This window comes from Apium graveolens, chromosome 6 (genome assembly GCF_009905375.1).
Source record: "Apium graveolens cultivar Ventura chromosome 6, ASM990537v1, whole genome shotgun sequence".
In the NCBI taxonomy this organism is placed as follows: Eukaryota; Viridiplantae; Streptophyta; class Magnoliopsida; order Apiales; family Apiaceae; genus Apium; species Apium graveolens.
In genome coordinates this window covers 51821971-51835913 of record NC_133652.1, presented here as the reverse complement: position 1 = coordinate 51835913, position 13943 = coordinate 51821971, and positions in this window count along the sequence as shown.

The following is a 13943-nucleotide window of genomic DNA, read 5'->3' as shown; positions in this document are numbered from 1 at the left end:
AATTAAGATGTAGCTGCTAATTCAGCAATATGAGCACTTTCAATGTGAAGACAGCGAAACTCTCACTGACATATTTAGTAGGTTTCAAAAGCTACTAAATGCTCTGAAGTTGCATGGAAGAGTCTATCAGAAAAAAGACTCAAATCTCAAGTTCCTTAGATCTCTTCCAAAGGAATGGAAACCAATGACAGTCTCACTGAGAAATTCTCAGGATTATAAGGAGTTTACCTTGGAGAGACTGTATGGCATCCTGAAAACTTATGAGCTTAAAATAGAGCAAGATGAGAGGATGGAGAAAGGAAAGAAGAAAGGAGGGTCCATAGTATTGGTTGCTGAGTTGGAAAAAGAGAAAGAGGTGAATGTAGAAGTTGTTAAGTCTACTTCAAAAATCTGTGAGAACAAGGGCAAGGGGCTGGTAGCTGAAAATGAAGATTCTTTGAGCCAAGATGATATGGATGATATTGATGAATATCTTGCATTCCTTTCTAGAATATTTGCCAAGCTCAAGTTCAAGAAGAAGTTTGGAGCGGCTTAGCCTAATAGAAACATGGTGGATAAATCAAAATTCAAATGTTTCAAATGTGGCTTGGCAGGGCATTATGCCAGTGAGTGTAGAAAGTCAGATTCCAACAAGAAGAAGTTTGAGCCTGTGGTTTATAAACAGAAGTATTTTGAGTTGCGCAAACAAAAGGAAAGGGTTTTTATTACACAAGAAAATGACTGGGCAGCAGATGGACTGGATGAAGATGAAGATGTCAGCTATGTCAATCTAGCCGGAATGGCCAAGTCTGATGAAACAGAAACAAGTTCTTAAGTAGTCAGGTAATCACCACTAACCTAGCACATTTATCTAAAGCTGAGTGTAATGATGCAATTAATGACATGTCTACAGAATTATATCATTTGCGTGTTACACTTAAGTCTCTCACTAAGGAAAATGCTAAAATCAAAGAAAACAATCTGTTTTTTTAAGTGAGAGGAATAATGTGCTAGAGTCTCAGTTTATTGAATTTGAGAAATTGAGAATAGAATGTAAGATTGCTAAGGAGGAATTAACTGAGTCCTTAAAGAAAAAAGAGATTTTGAAGAAGCAACTTGAACGAGAACAGGAGGTGATTAAGGCATGGAAATCATCTAAAGATGTTCATGCTCAAATCACCAAAGTTCAAGGTATTGAGTCCTTTTGTGATGCAGCCTGGAAAAAGAGGAAGGAGAAGCTGGAATCCAATTTGGTTGAAGGATTGCTAACAGATGTGGACTCGATGGATGATGAGAGTCATCCGTCGGATAATCAAAAGGATTATCCGTCGAGTGACACGAATCCTCATCCGTCGGCTGTGAGCAAACCTGTGAGCAAAGCCAAACTTGCCAAGTTAAATGAAAAGTATGGATCAGTTTCCAAAAACTTTGTTCCAGGAGAATCAAGTCAAGTGAAGAAGGAGAATAAAGTGAATGTTGGTCATCTGTCTATTAAGAAATTGAATGACAGATTACAAAAGATTGAGGTTAAAACAGAAACTAAAGAGAAAAACAATAGAAATGAGAAAGTAGGGATTAACAAACATAACAACTACACACCTGATAAATATGCTCCAAGAAAAATTTGTGTTAAGTGTGGTAGTGTTAATCATCTGTCTGTTAATTGCAAACTTGCTATGCCTACTCCTATATATGTACCATCTTTTTTTCCGAACATGAATGCCATGCCTTCTATGCCTATGAATGCTATGTCTGCACAGAATATGAATGCACAATTAGCTAATATGCCATTTGCACCTAATCCTTATTATACTACATTTAGTATGCCTTAAATTCCATTTAGCATGCCCTACTGGAATAACATGTTTGCAAACAGCATGCATTTTTCTGTTAATCAAAATGTGCATGATAATTCTGTTTTAATGACTGGTTTCAAAGGTCCAACTCAGATGACTAAGGATGAATCTGATATCCCCAAGTCAAATGAGATCAAACCTAAGAAACAAAAGAAGAAAGCTAACAAGGCAGGACCCAAGGAAACTTGGGTACCAAAATCAACTTGATTTGGTTTTGATGTGTACAGGGAAACAGAAAGAATCTGTGGTACTTAGATAGTGGTTGTTCAAGACACATGACTGGAGATTCTACCTTGCTCACAGATTTCAAGGAGAGAGCTGGCCCAAGTATTACTTTTGGAAATGATAGCAAGGGTTATACTGTGGGATATGGCTTGATTTCTAAAGATAATGTCATCATTGAGGAGGTTGCCTTAGTGGATGGTCTCAAGCACAATTTGTTGAGTATCATCCAGCTTTGTGATAAGGGCAATTCAGTAACCTTCAATTCAGAAGCCTATGTTGTGATAAACAAAAGAAGCAACAAAGTGGTTCTCACTGGAGTGAGAAAAGGAAATGTGTACCTAGCTGACTTCAACTCATCAAATACAGAATTTGTCACTTATCTTCTCAGTAAAGCAAGTCAAGATGAAAGTTGGCTGTGGCACAAGAAGCTGTCCCATCTAAACTTCAAAACCATGAATGAGCTTGTCAAGAAAGAACTGGTTAGAGGCATTCCTCAAGTGGAGTTTTTTAAGTATTGACTGTGTGATGCATGCCAGAAAGAAAAGCAGATTAAAGCATCATTCAAGAAGAAGCTTGATTCAACAATTGAAGAACCTCTGCAATTGCTACACATGGATTTGTTTGGACCAGTCAATGTGTTGTCCATCTCAAGGAAAAGATTTTGCCTAGTAATTATAGATGATTTATCAAAGTTCTCTTGGACATATTTCCTAAAGTCTAAAGATGAGGCTAGTGAAATCATCATCAATCACATAAGATGTTATTCCCAAGGAACTAACAATGAGAATTACAGAAGGGGGGTTGAATATAAATCTCTTAACTTTTTCAAGTTTTGAGCAGTTTCAAAAGCTAAGTGTTATGATGAACAGATGTGTGTGAATTGCTTTGAGCAGGTACAGACAGATGTATATTCAAGACACAAATGTAAAGAACACAAAGGATTTAAAAACTTTTCTGGTGGATTTGTTGTTCCGCCAGAGATGTGTATTTCAGAAAATCTGTGATACAAAGAATTGATCACAGTTGCTTCCTAGTACAAACTAGATGATTTTCTATCTATATATTTCTAAACAGCTCTAGAAAATTCATATCTAATTACTAGCTGCAACTTGGTTTATATATCACCAAGTTTACAAGTGCAGACAAAGATAAAATACAATTATAAAATAGTTCTTCACATGTTTCTTCTTCATTTCTCTATCCAATGCAATCTAAGATAATCTGTGAATCCTTGAATATTTCTTTGTTTGCACAAGAATGAAAATGTTGTTTTTTCTTGATTCCTCCAAGAGGCTACCACATTCCAATTACCTCTGTCAACCCATGTGCCTCTATCAGCTTATGAATTGTCACTATCAACTACTATGGAACTAAGAATCCGTTGAAGCTTTCATTCATTGATGGCTTTATCCGTTGATGCTTTAGTGACATCCGTTGATGCTTTAACAGTTGAAGCTTTATCCGTTGATGCACTCATCCGTTGTTGGATGTTATCCGTTGAAGCTTTAGAGACATCCGTTGAAGCTTTGTTTCCCATCCGTTGAAGGCCTTTAATCTATCAGTTTATACTACTTCATTTATACAAAATTACAAGGCATGAAATATTTACAATTAGCCCTCCTATTTGCATATCCACTAGTAGTCAACATGACTTATAATTTCCCACAACTTCTAAGAATTATAACTTAAATGCAGAGACTGAAATGTGCTACAATACTAAACTTATTTCTAAGTAAAGCTACTCCATCAATGGATAGCCAAGATGGTCTTATCCGTTGAGGTTACAAACACTGGATTTCTACTTAAGTGTTTTGTTTAACATATCGTCAAACTAATACACATATTCCTAACAATCTCCCCCTATTTATGTCTACTAGAATTGTAGGCATAAATTCAGGGTTAACTTGATGATAACAAAACACTTAACAGATATATGAGTTGAAATCAAGTAGAAATTCAAAAGTGCTGCAAAAGTGTATGTACTGAGATAGAATTGAAGATTTACAATATTTCCAAGGGTGCTCTTTTAGTCTGAGCAAATCATTTTCTTTTCCTTTGTTCCCTTGTTTTCTTCCCTAGCCTCCTGTCATTTTCCTCTACTTGAAGTTGGAGTTGTCTGTAGAATTCAGCTTCATCTTCTTCACTGATATCCAACTTAGATTGTATGTCCTTGAGAGTTTCATTACTGGCAATTTTAAGCTGGTCTTCAAGTCTGAAAAATCTTCTGACTCCTTTGTTGTCTCTGAACTCCATCAACCAATGAGGTGATTTATGAATGGTGATTCCATGCTCAGGGATGAGTAATGTTCTAGGCAAGGAATTTGACTCCCACCAATTCTTCCTTATGCTGGAAATCTTGTTGAGAATCTCAGTTTTGGCAGTCCTGGTAAAGCCAGTATCCCTTTTTATAGCTGAGTAGACTCTAACCAAGGTAGAATAGCCCTTATTTAGAATTCTTTGAAGAGTCCAAGTCCTTTCCACATTTCCTTTATATTTGAACACTAGCCTTCCTGGTAGCTGTTTATAGGCACTTATTCCCCTTACTTCCTCCAACTCATCCAGGAAGAGTTCAATATGTGTATGTTCTTTTATGTCACAAATGTGAACATAATAATCCTTTGAGGCTTGTGGTTTAGGCTTAGGTTTATGTTTCTGAGTGAATTTACTTGAGGTTAGGGGTGGTGTTGATTTGGATTTTCTTTTCAGTTTCTTTGGTGGTGGAGAGGTAGTTAGGAAGGTAGGCAATTTGATGGTGTCCCAATCAATAGGTTCCTCTTTAGGGATGATTGTTTCACCATGAATATTTATACTGGGATCAACCATAACAGGTTCAGGAATAGAAGGTAGTGGTTTAGATTTTGATTGGGTTTCCTCAGTGTCATCTTCACTCTTCCTTTTTGCCTTGACCTTCTTTCTGTTCCCTTTCCGCCATTCCTTTCTTTCCTCACTCCTTTCCTCCACACTCTCACCAACCATATTCCCCATATCCACATTTATGCTTTCAGTCTTGTCTCCTTCACTCTTGTCTTCAATCTTCTTCTTTTCTTCAATTTGACTTGACTTTAGCTGTTTTTCAAGCTTTGCTTGTGCTCTCTTGTCAGCCTTTAGCTTTTTAGTTTCTTCCTTTAGCCTCTTGGTCTCTTCCCTCTTGGATATTGAGAATTTGGGATGTCCTTGCATCACACAGATGCTCTTTCCCTCTCTATAGATGATATTCATATTCATTCTTTCCACTACATCCTTGGTCTCTTTGTGCTTTATGATGTTACCACCCAAAACTTTGTCTTCATCAGGCTTTGGAAGAGGAAAATCCACCTCTTTTAGTTGAGCAAAGCTTAGAGGGTTTTTTGTAGAATCCTTGTTGAATCTAGTGGTTGGCTTGAGTACCATGGGCTTCAGGTTCCTGAAAGAAGTTTCTCCAACCTTATTCCTCCTTAGTGACTTGTGCTCCATTGTGATTGGCTCAACTTTTGTGCTATGTTTCACATATAAGGATTTTGTAGTTGAAGAGCCAAACACTTGTTGCATCATTTCATCAATTTTCTCCTTTGCTCTTTCACCTTCATCTCAGCTGGTGCTAGCTGGATTAGATCAATTCTATCAAGCTTTCCTTTGATTTGAAGTGTTGGAAAAGTAGTGATGGCTGGAACTAGCACTTTTGATATTTGTATATGTGTAGATGGCTCCCCTTCCCCTTTCCTTTTATTCTCCCCTTTTTTGTTATCATCAAGGAGAGGGGTCAAGCCCTGTGCTTTAGCCAGCTGCATTAGAAGACTAGTCTGAGACTGTTGATTGTGAAGAATGGTGACCACAAAGTTTTCAATAGCTTGAACTCTTTCCTCCAATTTGGCCATCTTCTTTTCAGCATCTGATTCTCTTCCCAGTCTCAGTAACAGTTCCTGCATGGTACCAAAGGGCATGATTGAATTCAGCTTCTCAGAATTGTAGGACTTCAAGTCAGCTATGTCCTTCTTGAGTTCATCCACACTCAGATTCTGTCTTAATTGTTGTAGCCTCATGAGATGTAGAGAATGTAGGTGGGCTTGAAGGATAGCCTTGGTACCAGCATTTGAAGTTTCCTGAATGGCCTTTTGGATAGACATGACTTGTTTGACTAAGGATACATTGAATTTGCCCTGGTGTAGACTCCTTTGTCAATGCCCATTCAGGTAATTCTGGAATAGAACTTGGGCCTTCATCTCCCCCTAAGTTCATGCTTCCATCAAAAGAATCAGAGTCATCATCATTAGAATTCACTCCAAATTCTTTAGATGGCTCACCAGCTGTAGAAGGCATCATATTGACAGCAACTTTATCCCTTTGTAGAGATTCTAAAGTATGTACTAGATTTAAAGTCTTTTATGCCTCCTCATTGCCCTGAATAGCCAACAGTTGATAGGCTGACACAGGATGAGTAAAAGTGTCAGCATCCAAGGAAATTTTATCAATTACAGCTTTGTAATGTTGCTGAAATTGTCTTTCCTTTTCAGCATCATCCACAATCATTGACTCACTAGCAATGGCTGGATCCACCCTTATACCTCCTGTACCTGCTTTTCTCTCAATTTCTCTCTTTTCTTGCATCAGGGGCTCCCCCTGGCTCACACTCCTCACACCATCACCTTCACCTTCTAAGGTGGTACTCCTCTCACTTTCTTTTGCCATGCTGGAAGAAATAGCATGCATATTTAGACTCTCAAGCTCTCCTTTTGCCTGGGAGCAACCCAGCATCTCACTCAAGTTTTCACTCCCTTCCCTCAACCCTAGAAGTGATTGTGCAGTAACCATGTCTTCTACACTTGGAATTAATTCAGTTGTTTGTGTAGAGACCATCAACGGATAAGGAGTATCCATTGAAGTTGAAACTGATGGTATCAACGGATAATTGCTGTGAAGCTTATTCGTTGAAGAACAACCACTTGTCAACGGATGAGGAATATCCGTTGAAGAAGGAAAAGAAGTAGAAATTGAAAGTGACATAATTGTTGAATCTGTGTGGATTGATTTTAATTTAGGTGACACATATTCTTCAACTAAGTCTGAAAGAATTGGCTGATGATCCAACAAATCATCTAAAAGATGATGATCACCAGTATTTGAGTGGGGCTCCTCCCTGAGTTGTAAAGAGGGAGAATCAGGAATTGATGTGAATATCATGTCCACATCTAGAGATGGTGATGGAGAATTTGGTGATTGATGTGTGTCAATTTTGAGAGAATGGGGTTGTGACTCCATATTTATTGGAGTCACATCAAGCTGAATTTGAGAAGGCATAGATACAGGTGGTTGTATCTGTACAGTGTGTGCACCCTGTATGGAAACTAGGGTTTTGACCCTCTTTCTTCTTGTGAAGGCTTTTATAGGTGAGTGTGTGGCTTCAGTGTCCCTCCCTCTTTTGTTCTGTGTCCCTGGTTGGGGACTATTTTCAATAGATGCACCCTTTTGGGAGGATGCAACTAGGGATGAGTTTGAATCATTTTCAACCACCACGGTCTTTTGAGAAACTGAGGCTTGGCTAGCTTGGGTACCACTCACCTCTCCTACCTTATTCTGGGGGTTTTCTTGATGTTCACCCCTCCCCTCACCACTAACACCCTGTACACTCCCCTCAAGGTTCATGGTAGGTGTTACAACTGTTGTCTTTTGAGAGACAATAGAGGTGGCTTTCTTTGACTTAGGTTTTGAAACTTTAGGTTTGGTGGCCTTGGTAGGAATCTGTTGGGGCATTGACACAGATTCCATAGCCACTCTTGAAGGCAAAGACATGATGGGGTTGGAAGTAGTAAGAGTTGAAGAAGTATTTACCTCACTTACCTGAGGTGCATTCATAATTGGTAAGTATACCAATGACACCTGACTGTTGAGGTTAATTCTCAAAAGGTCTGCAAGGACCCTCTTCTCTTGTGCTCATCATTTGAGTTTATTACTCTCATTAGTTATGACCAAACCTTCAGCAATATGGTTAGCCAATAACATAAAGAATCTAGCATAGTAGATGTTATGAGGTCTATTTGCCTTGTTACCTAACCTAGTACCCAATTCTAGCATAACATAATTGCTAAAATTAAAGTACCTATCAGAAACCAGCATATAGAGCATATTAACAAGAGATGAAGTTATTGCATCAAAATTACTAATTTTCCAAGAGAAAACGTTGATAAAGGCATCACTAAGAAAACTCCATTCTTTCCTAAGGCCTTTTCTCTTAATACTGCCTAAACTAGTAGAATCAAGGGAATAGCCTATGGAATCTAACATGCTAGATACATCATTATTAGTGTGTGGTGTCATGGCATTGTTTTCAGGTAATTTAAAACAGGACTGTATATCATCACAGTTAATACAGTAATCCTTACCTTTGAGAGAGAAAGTGATGGTCATATCAGTGGGGTTGAACTCTGCAGTTGTCCACATTTCCTCAACTACCTCACAGTAAATCATTGGGGCTTCCAGCATTGCATAGCTCAGTTTGCAGTTTTTGATGAAGTCCATCATCTTGTGATAATCTGAGTGGGCTTCATTCTTTTCCACCAAAGCTACGAAATTGTTTTTCTCATAGACAAATCCAGATTGGGACATTATCTTTACTACTGGTGCCATTGTTGTGGGTAGAAGTTGCAGAGAAAGATTGAGAGTTTTGGGAGAGAAAGAGAGTAAAAGCTTTTGAAAATTGCAAGAAAGCATAAAGTGAAAATAAGAATTCAAAGGGGCTTTTATACTTTCTCAAATTAAAACATAAAGAGAATGATTAAACAATATTTTTAAGTGATTTACAGCCGTTTGAGAATAAAAGAAAAACTGTATGTATTCTAAAAACTGTCTTTAATACAAATACATACAACAATGTATATATATTTGTATCAACAGTTAAGTAAATAGAATTAACGGCTGTGACTCACTCAAAACGACTGATGTGCCACTTCAACGGATGAGGTAAACAGTAATCCGTTGAAGATTAACACAATTTTATCCGTTGAAGGATAAAATTACCAGAAATGTATTTGTCTTTCAACGGATAATGGACATCCGTTGATAGAACAACTTTTGGCTTTCAACGGATAGGGAATATCCATTGATAGAATAAACTTTACTAAAAACCAACTTTGTTCTTGTAACAAATTCATTTCAGGCTACAAGACAAATTGCAATTAGAACATGAATTTAGGAATAATTAAGCATACCTAACTCACTTACTAATCTTGTGAATGTTGATTCATCAAGTGGCTTGGTAAATATGTCTGCAATTTGTTTTTTACTTGGAACAAAATGAAGTTCCACTGTACCATTCATCACATGTTCCCTTATGAAGTGGTACTTGTTGTCAATGTACTTGGTTCTTGAATGCTGCACTGGATTTTCAGTAATGCAATGGCACTTGTGTTGTCACAGAATATTGGTATTTTGTCAATATTTAGCCCATAGTCAATTAGTTGATTTCTCATCCATAATATATGTGCACAGCAACTACCAGCAATAATGTACTCAGCCTCAACTATTGATGTAGAAACAAAATTTTGTTTCTTACTGAACCATGACACAAGCTTATTCCCTAGAAATTGACAGGTGCCAGTTGTACTTTTCCTATCTATTTTGCAACCTGCATAATCTGCATCTGAGTAGCCAATTAGATCAAAACCACACTCTCTAGGGTACCAAATTCCTAGATTTGGAGTCCCTTTGAGAAATCTGGAAATTCTTTTAATAGCAACTAAGTGAGATTCTCTAGGATCAGCTTGAAATCTAGCACAAAGACATGTAGAAAACATTATATCAGGTCTACTGGCATTTATATATAGAAGTGAACCAACCATGCCTCTATAGCTTGTAATGTCCACAGACTTTTCAGTCTTGTTTAATTCAAACTTAGTGGCAGTGGCCATGGGAGTTTTTGCAGATGAACATTCCATTAAGTCAAACTTCTTTAAAAGATCATAAATATATTTAGTTTGAATAATGAAAATTCCACCACTAACTTGTTTAACTTGTAAACCAAGAAAATAAGTTAGCTCTCCCATCAAGCTCATTTCATATTTACTTTGCATTAACTTAGCAAACTTTTTACAAAGTTTATCATCTGTAGAACCAAATATAATATCATCTACATAAATTTGAACAAGTATTATGGAGCCATTAACATTTCTAAAGAAAAGAGTTTTGTCAACAGTACCTCTTGTAAAGTAGTCATCTAGGAGAAATTTTGACAAACTCTCATACCAGGCTCTAGGTGCTTGCTTTAGTCCATAGAGTGCTTTCAACAGATAATACACATAATCTGGAAAATTTGGATCTTCAAACCCTGGAGGTTGGCTCACATAAACTTCTTCCTCCAATTCTCCATTCAGAAATGCACTATTGACATCCATTTGATAGACTTTGAAATTGGCATGGGCTGCATAGGCTAGAAAAATTCTGATGGCTTCAAGTCTTGCAACAGGAGCAAATGTCTCATCAAAATCTATTCCCTCTTGTTGAGAGTATCCCTTGGCAACCAATCTAGCTTTATTTCTTATGACAATGCCATTTTCATCCATCTTATTTCTGAATACCCATTTTATGTCAATATAACTCTTATTCTTTGGCTTGGGTACCAGCTTCCATACTTTGTTCCTCTCAAATTGGTTTAGCTCCTCTTGCATTGCTAAAATCCAATCTGGATCCAATAGAGCTTCTTCCACTCTCTTAGGTTCCTCATGTGATAGAATACTACTGTATAGACATTCATCTTGAGTAGCCCTTCTAGTTTGCACCTTAGATGTTGCATCACCAATGATTAGTTCAAAAGGATGATTTTTGGTCCATTTCCTTTGAGGTGGTAGATTAGCTCTAGATGAGGTTGCCTCAGTATTGTCATGATGTGAGATAGAGTGTTGATTGGTTGAAACTCCCCCTGAGTTATTGGTCCTTTGTAGGGAACTGGGAGTTCTATCAACTGATGATGTAAATTGATTATCCGTTGATGAATTATGATCAACGGATGCTCCATTATGTGCTTCAACGGATGATGCACTTTTTCTTTCAACGTATGCTGCATTACTTCTGTCAACGGATGCTGAATTATGACTTTTAACTGATGCAGCATTTTGTGCATTATCCAAAGGCAGATTTTGAATCCTTTTTGAAGTGTCTTCTCCATCATTCTCATCTTCACTATCATCACAATATATCTCAATGTTGTCAAATTTGAGTCCTTCATGATGTCCCTCATCTGTTAGTCCATCAATCTTTTTATCATCAAACACAACATGCACAGATTCCATAACAATGTTGGTTCTTAGATTGTAGACCCTATATGATTTTCCAGCAGAATAACCAACAAAAATCCCTTCATCACCCTTTGCATCAAACTTTCCTTTATGATCAGGTTGGTTCCTTAGAATGTAGCATTTGCAACAAAGACATGAAGGAAGTTTAAGGTTGGTTTTCTTCTCTTGAACAATTGATAGGGAGTCATGCCTTTTTCCTGATTGATTAGAGAAATATTCTCAGTGTAACATGCACAGTTAACAGCCTCAGCCCAAAAATATGTTGGGAGTTTTGACTCTTCAAGCATTGTTCTTGCAGCTTCAATTAGTGATCTGTTCTTCCTTTCCACCACACCATTCTGTTGTGGAGTCCTTGGAGCTGAGAACTCATGCATGATCCCATTTTCTTCACAGAACAACCTTATGGTAGAATTCCTGAACTCAATTCCATTGTCACTCCTGATATTCCTTACTTTGAAATCTGGATGATTGTTGACTTGCTTGATATGATTGATAATGATTTCACTAGCTTCATCCTTTGATCCAAGAAAATAGGTCCATGAAAATTTTGAGAAATCATCTACAATCACTAGGAAATATCTTTTCCTTGAAATTGACAATACATTGACTGGTCCAAAAAGATCCATATGTAGCAGTTGTAATGGTTCATCAATTGCTGATTCAAGCTTCTTACTGAATGATGCTCTCTTTTGCTTTCCTTTCTGTCAAGCATCACACAGTCCATCCCTTGAGAATTCCACTAGAGGCATTCCTCTAACTAAATACTTTTTGACTAGATCATTCATTGTCTTGAAATTCAAATGGGACAGCTTCTTGTGCCATAGCCAACTTTCATCTTGACTTGCTTTGCTGAAAAGACAAGTAATTGATTCTATATCTGTAGAGTTGAAGTCAGCCAAGTACACATTCCCTTTTCTGACTCCAGTTAGAACCACTTTGTTGTCCTTCTTACTGGTGACAAAACAGGCTTCAGAATTGAAGGAAACAGTATTCCCTCTGTCACATAGTTGACTGATGCTCAATAGATTGTGTTTGAGACCATCAACTAATGCAACTTCATCAATGATGACATTTTCCTTTGAAATCAAGCCATATCCCATAGTGAACCCTTTGCTGTCATCTCCAAAGGTTATGCTAGGGCCAACTTTCTCCTTGAACTCTGTGAGCAGGGTGAAATCTCTTGTCATGTGCCTTGAACAACCACTTTCCAATTACCATAGATTCCTTCTTTTTCCCTGCACACAATAAAATCAAATCAAGTTGATTTTGGTACCCAAGTTTCCTTAGGTCCAGCCTTGTTAGTCTTTTTCCTAGACTTCACACTTCCTGCACCTTTTGACTTAGGTAACTTTGAGTCAACCTTGATCTCAGATGTAGTTGGTTGAAGTATAGGGTTAGTCACAGAATCATTTAGCACATTTGATTGAATTTGATAAGGCATAGATTGTGCAAACATATTATTCCATATTGGCATGTTGTATGGCATTTGTGGCATACTAAATGCAGCAAAATAGGGATTATTAACATATGGCATGTTTGCAAAATGTGCATGTGGATTTTGTTGAGACATAACAGGCATAGCATGCAGTGATGACATAGACATGTTAGGCATGGGAGCATTCTTAACAGATTTGTAGTTAGCAGATAGATGATTAACACTACTACAATGCACACAACTTTTTCTAGGAGCATACTTATTAGGTGTGTAATTGTTGTGTTTGTTAATCCCTACCTTCCCATTTCTATTAGATTTTCTTTTAGTTTCTTTTCTATCCTCAACCAACTTAAGCCTATTTTTCAACTAATCTAAAGTCATGTGTCATATATTCACCTTACTGGCATCTTTGGATGTGCTAGCTTCTTCTTTGACAAAGTTCTTGGAAGTTGAACCAAACTTCTTACTGAGATTTTTCAAATTACTCCTTTTAGAATCATTTGCCTGTTTCAATTGATGAGCCTTCAACGGATGCTCCTTTTCTTCCTTCAACGGATGAATTTCATCATCCGTTGATTCCACATTCATTGACAGTCCATCAATTAATTATATTTCCTTTTTGTTTTTCTTCCAGGCATTCTCACAGAGTGATTCAATTCCTTGAACCTTGACAATTTGAGCACTAACATCCCTAGATGTTTTCCAGGCCTTGATTACCTCTTGCACACGTTCTAGTTGTCTAGAAAGAACTTCTACTTTCTTAACAGACTCTTCTAGTTCATTCTCAACAGATAAGCATTTGATCTTAATCTTTTCAAGCTCAATATCCTTACCCTCTAACACAACATTCATATCACTTAAAAACAAATTATTCTCTTTAATTCTTGTGCTCTCTTTAGCCAGTGATTTAAGTGAAACACGTAAATGATATAATTCATTGGACATATCATTTATAGCTTCATTGCATTCATTTTTAGAAAGTTGAGAGAGGTCAGTAGTGATTACCTGGTTGCTTGATGAACTAGTTTCATTTTCATCAGAATTAGCCATTAGGGCTAAGTTGACATACTCCATATCATCATCTTCATTGGCTCCATCAGCTGCCCAGTCATTTTCTTGAGTCAGAAAAGCCCTTTCCTTTTGTTTGAGCAATTCGAAATATTTCTTTTTGTAATCCACTTGCTC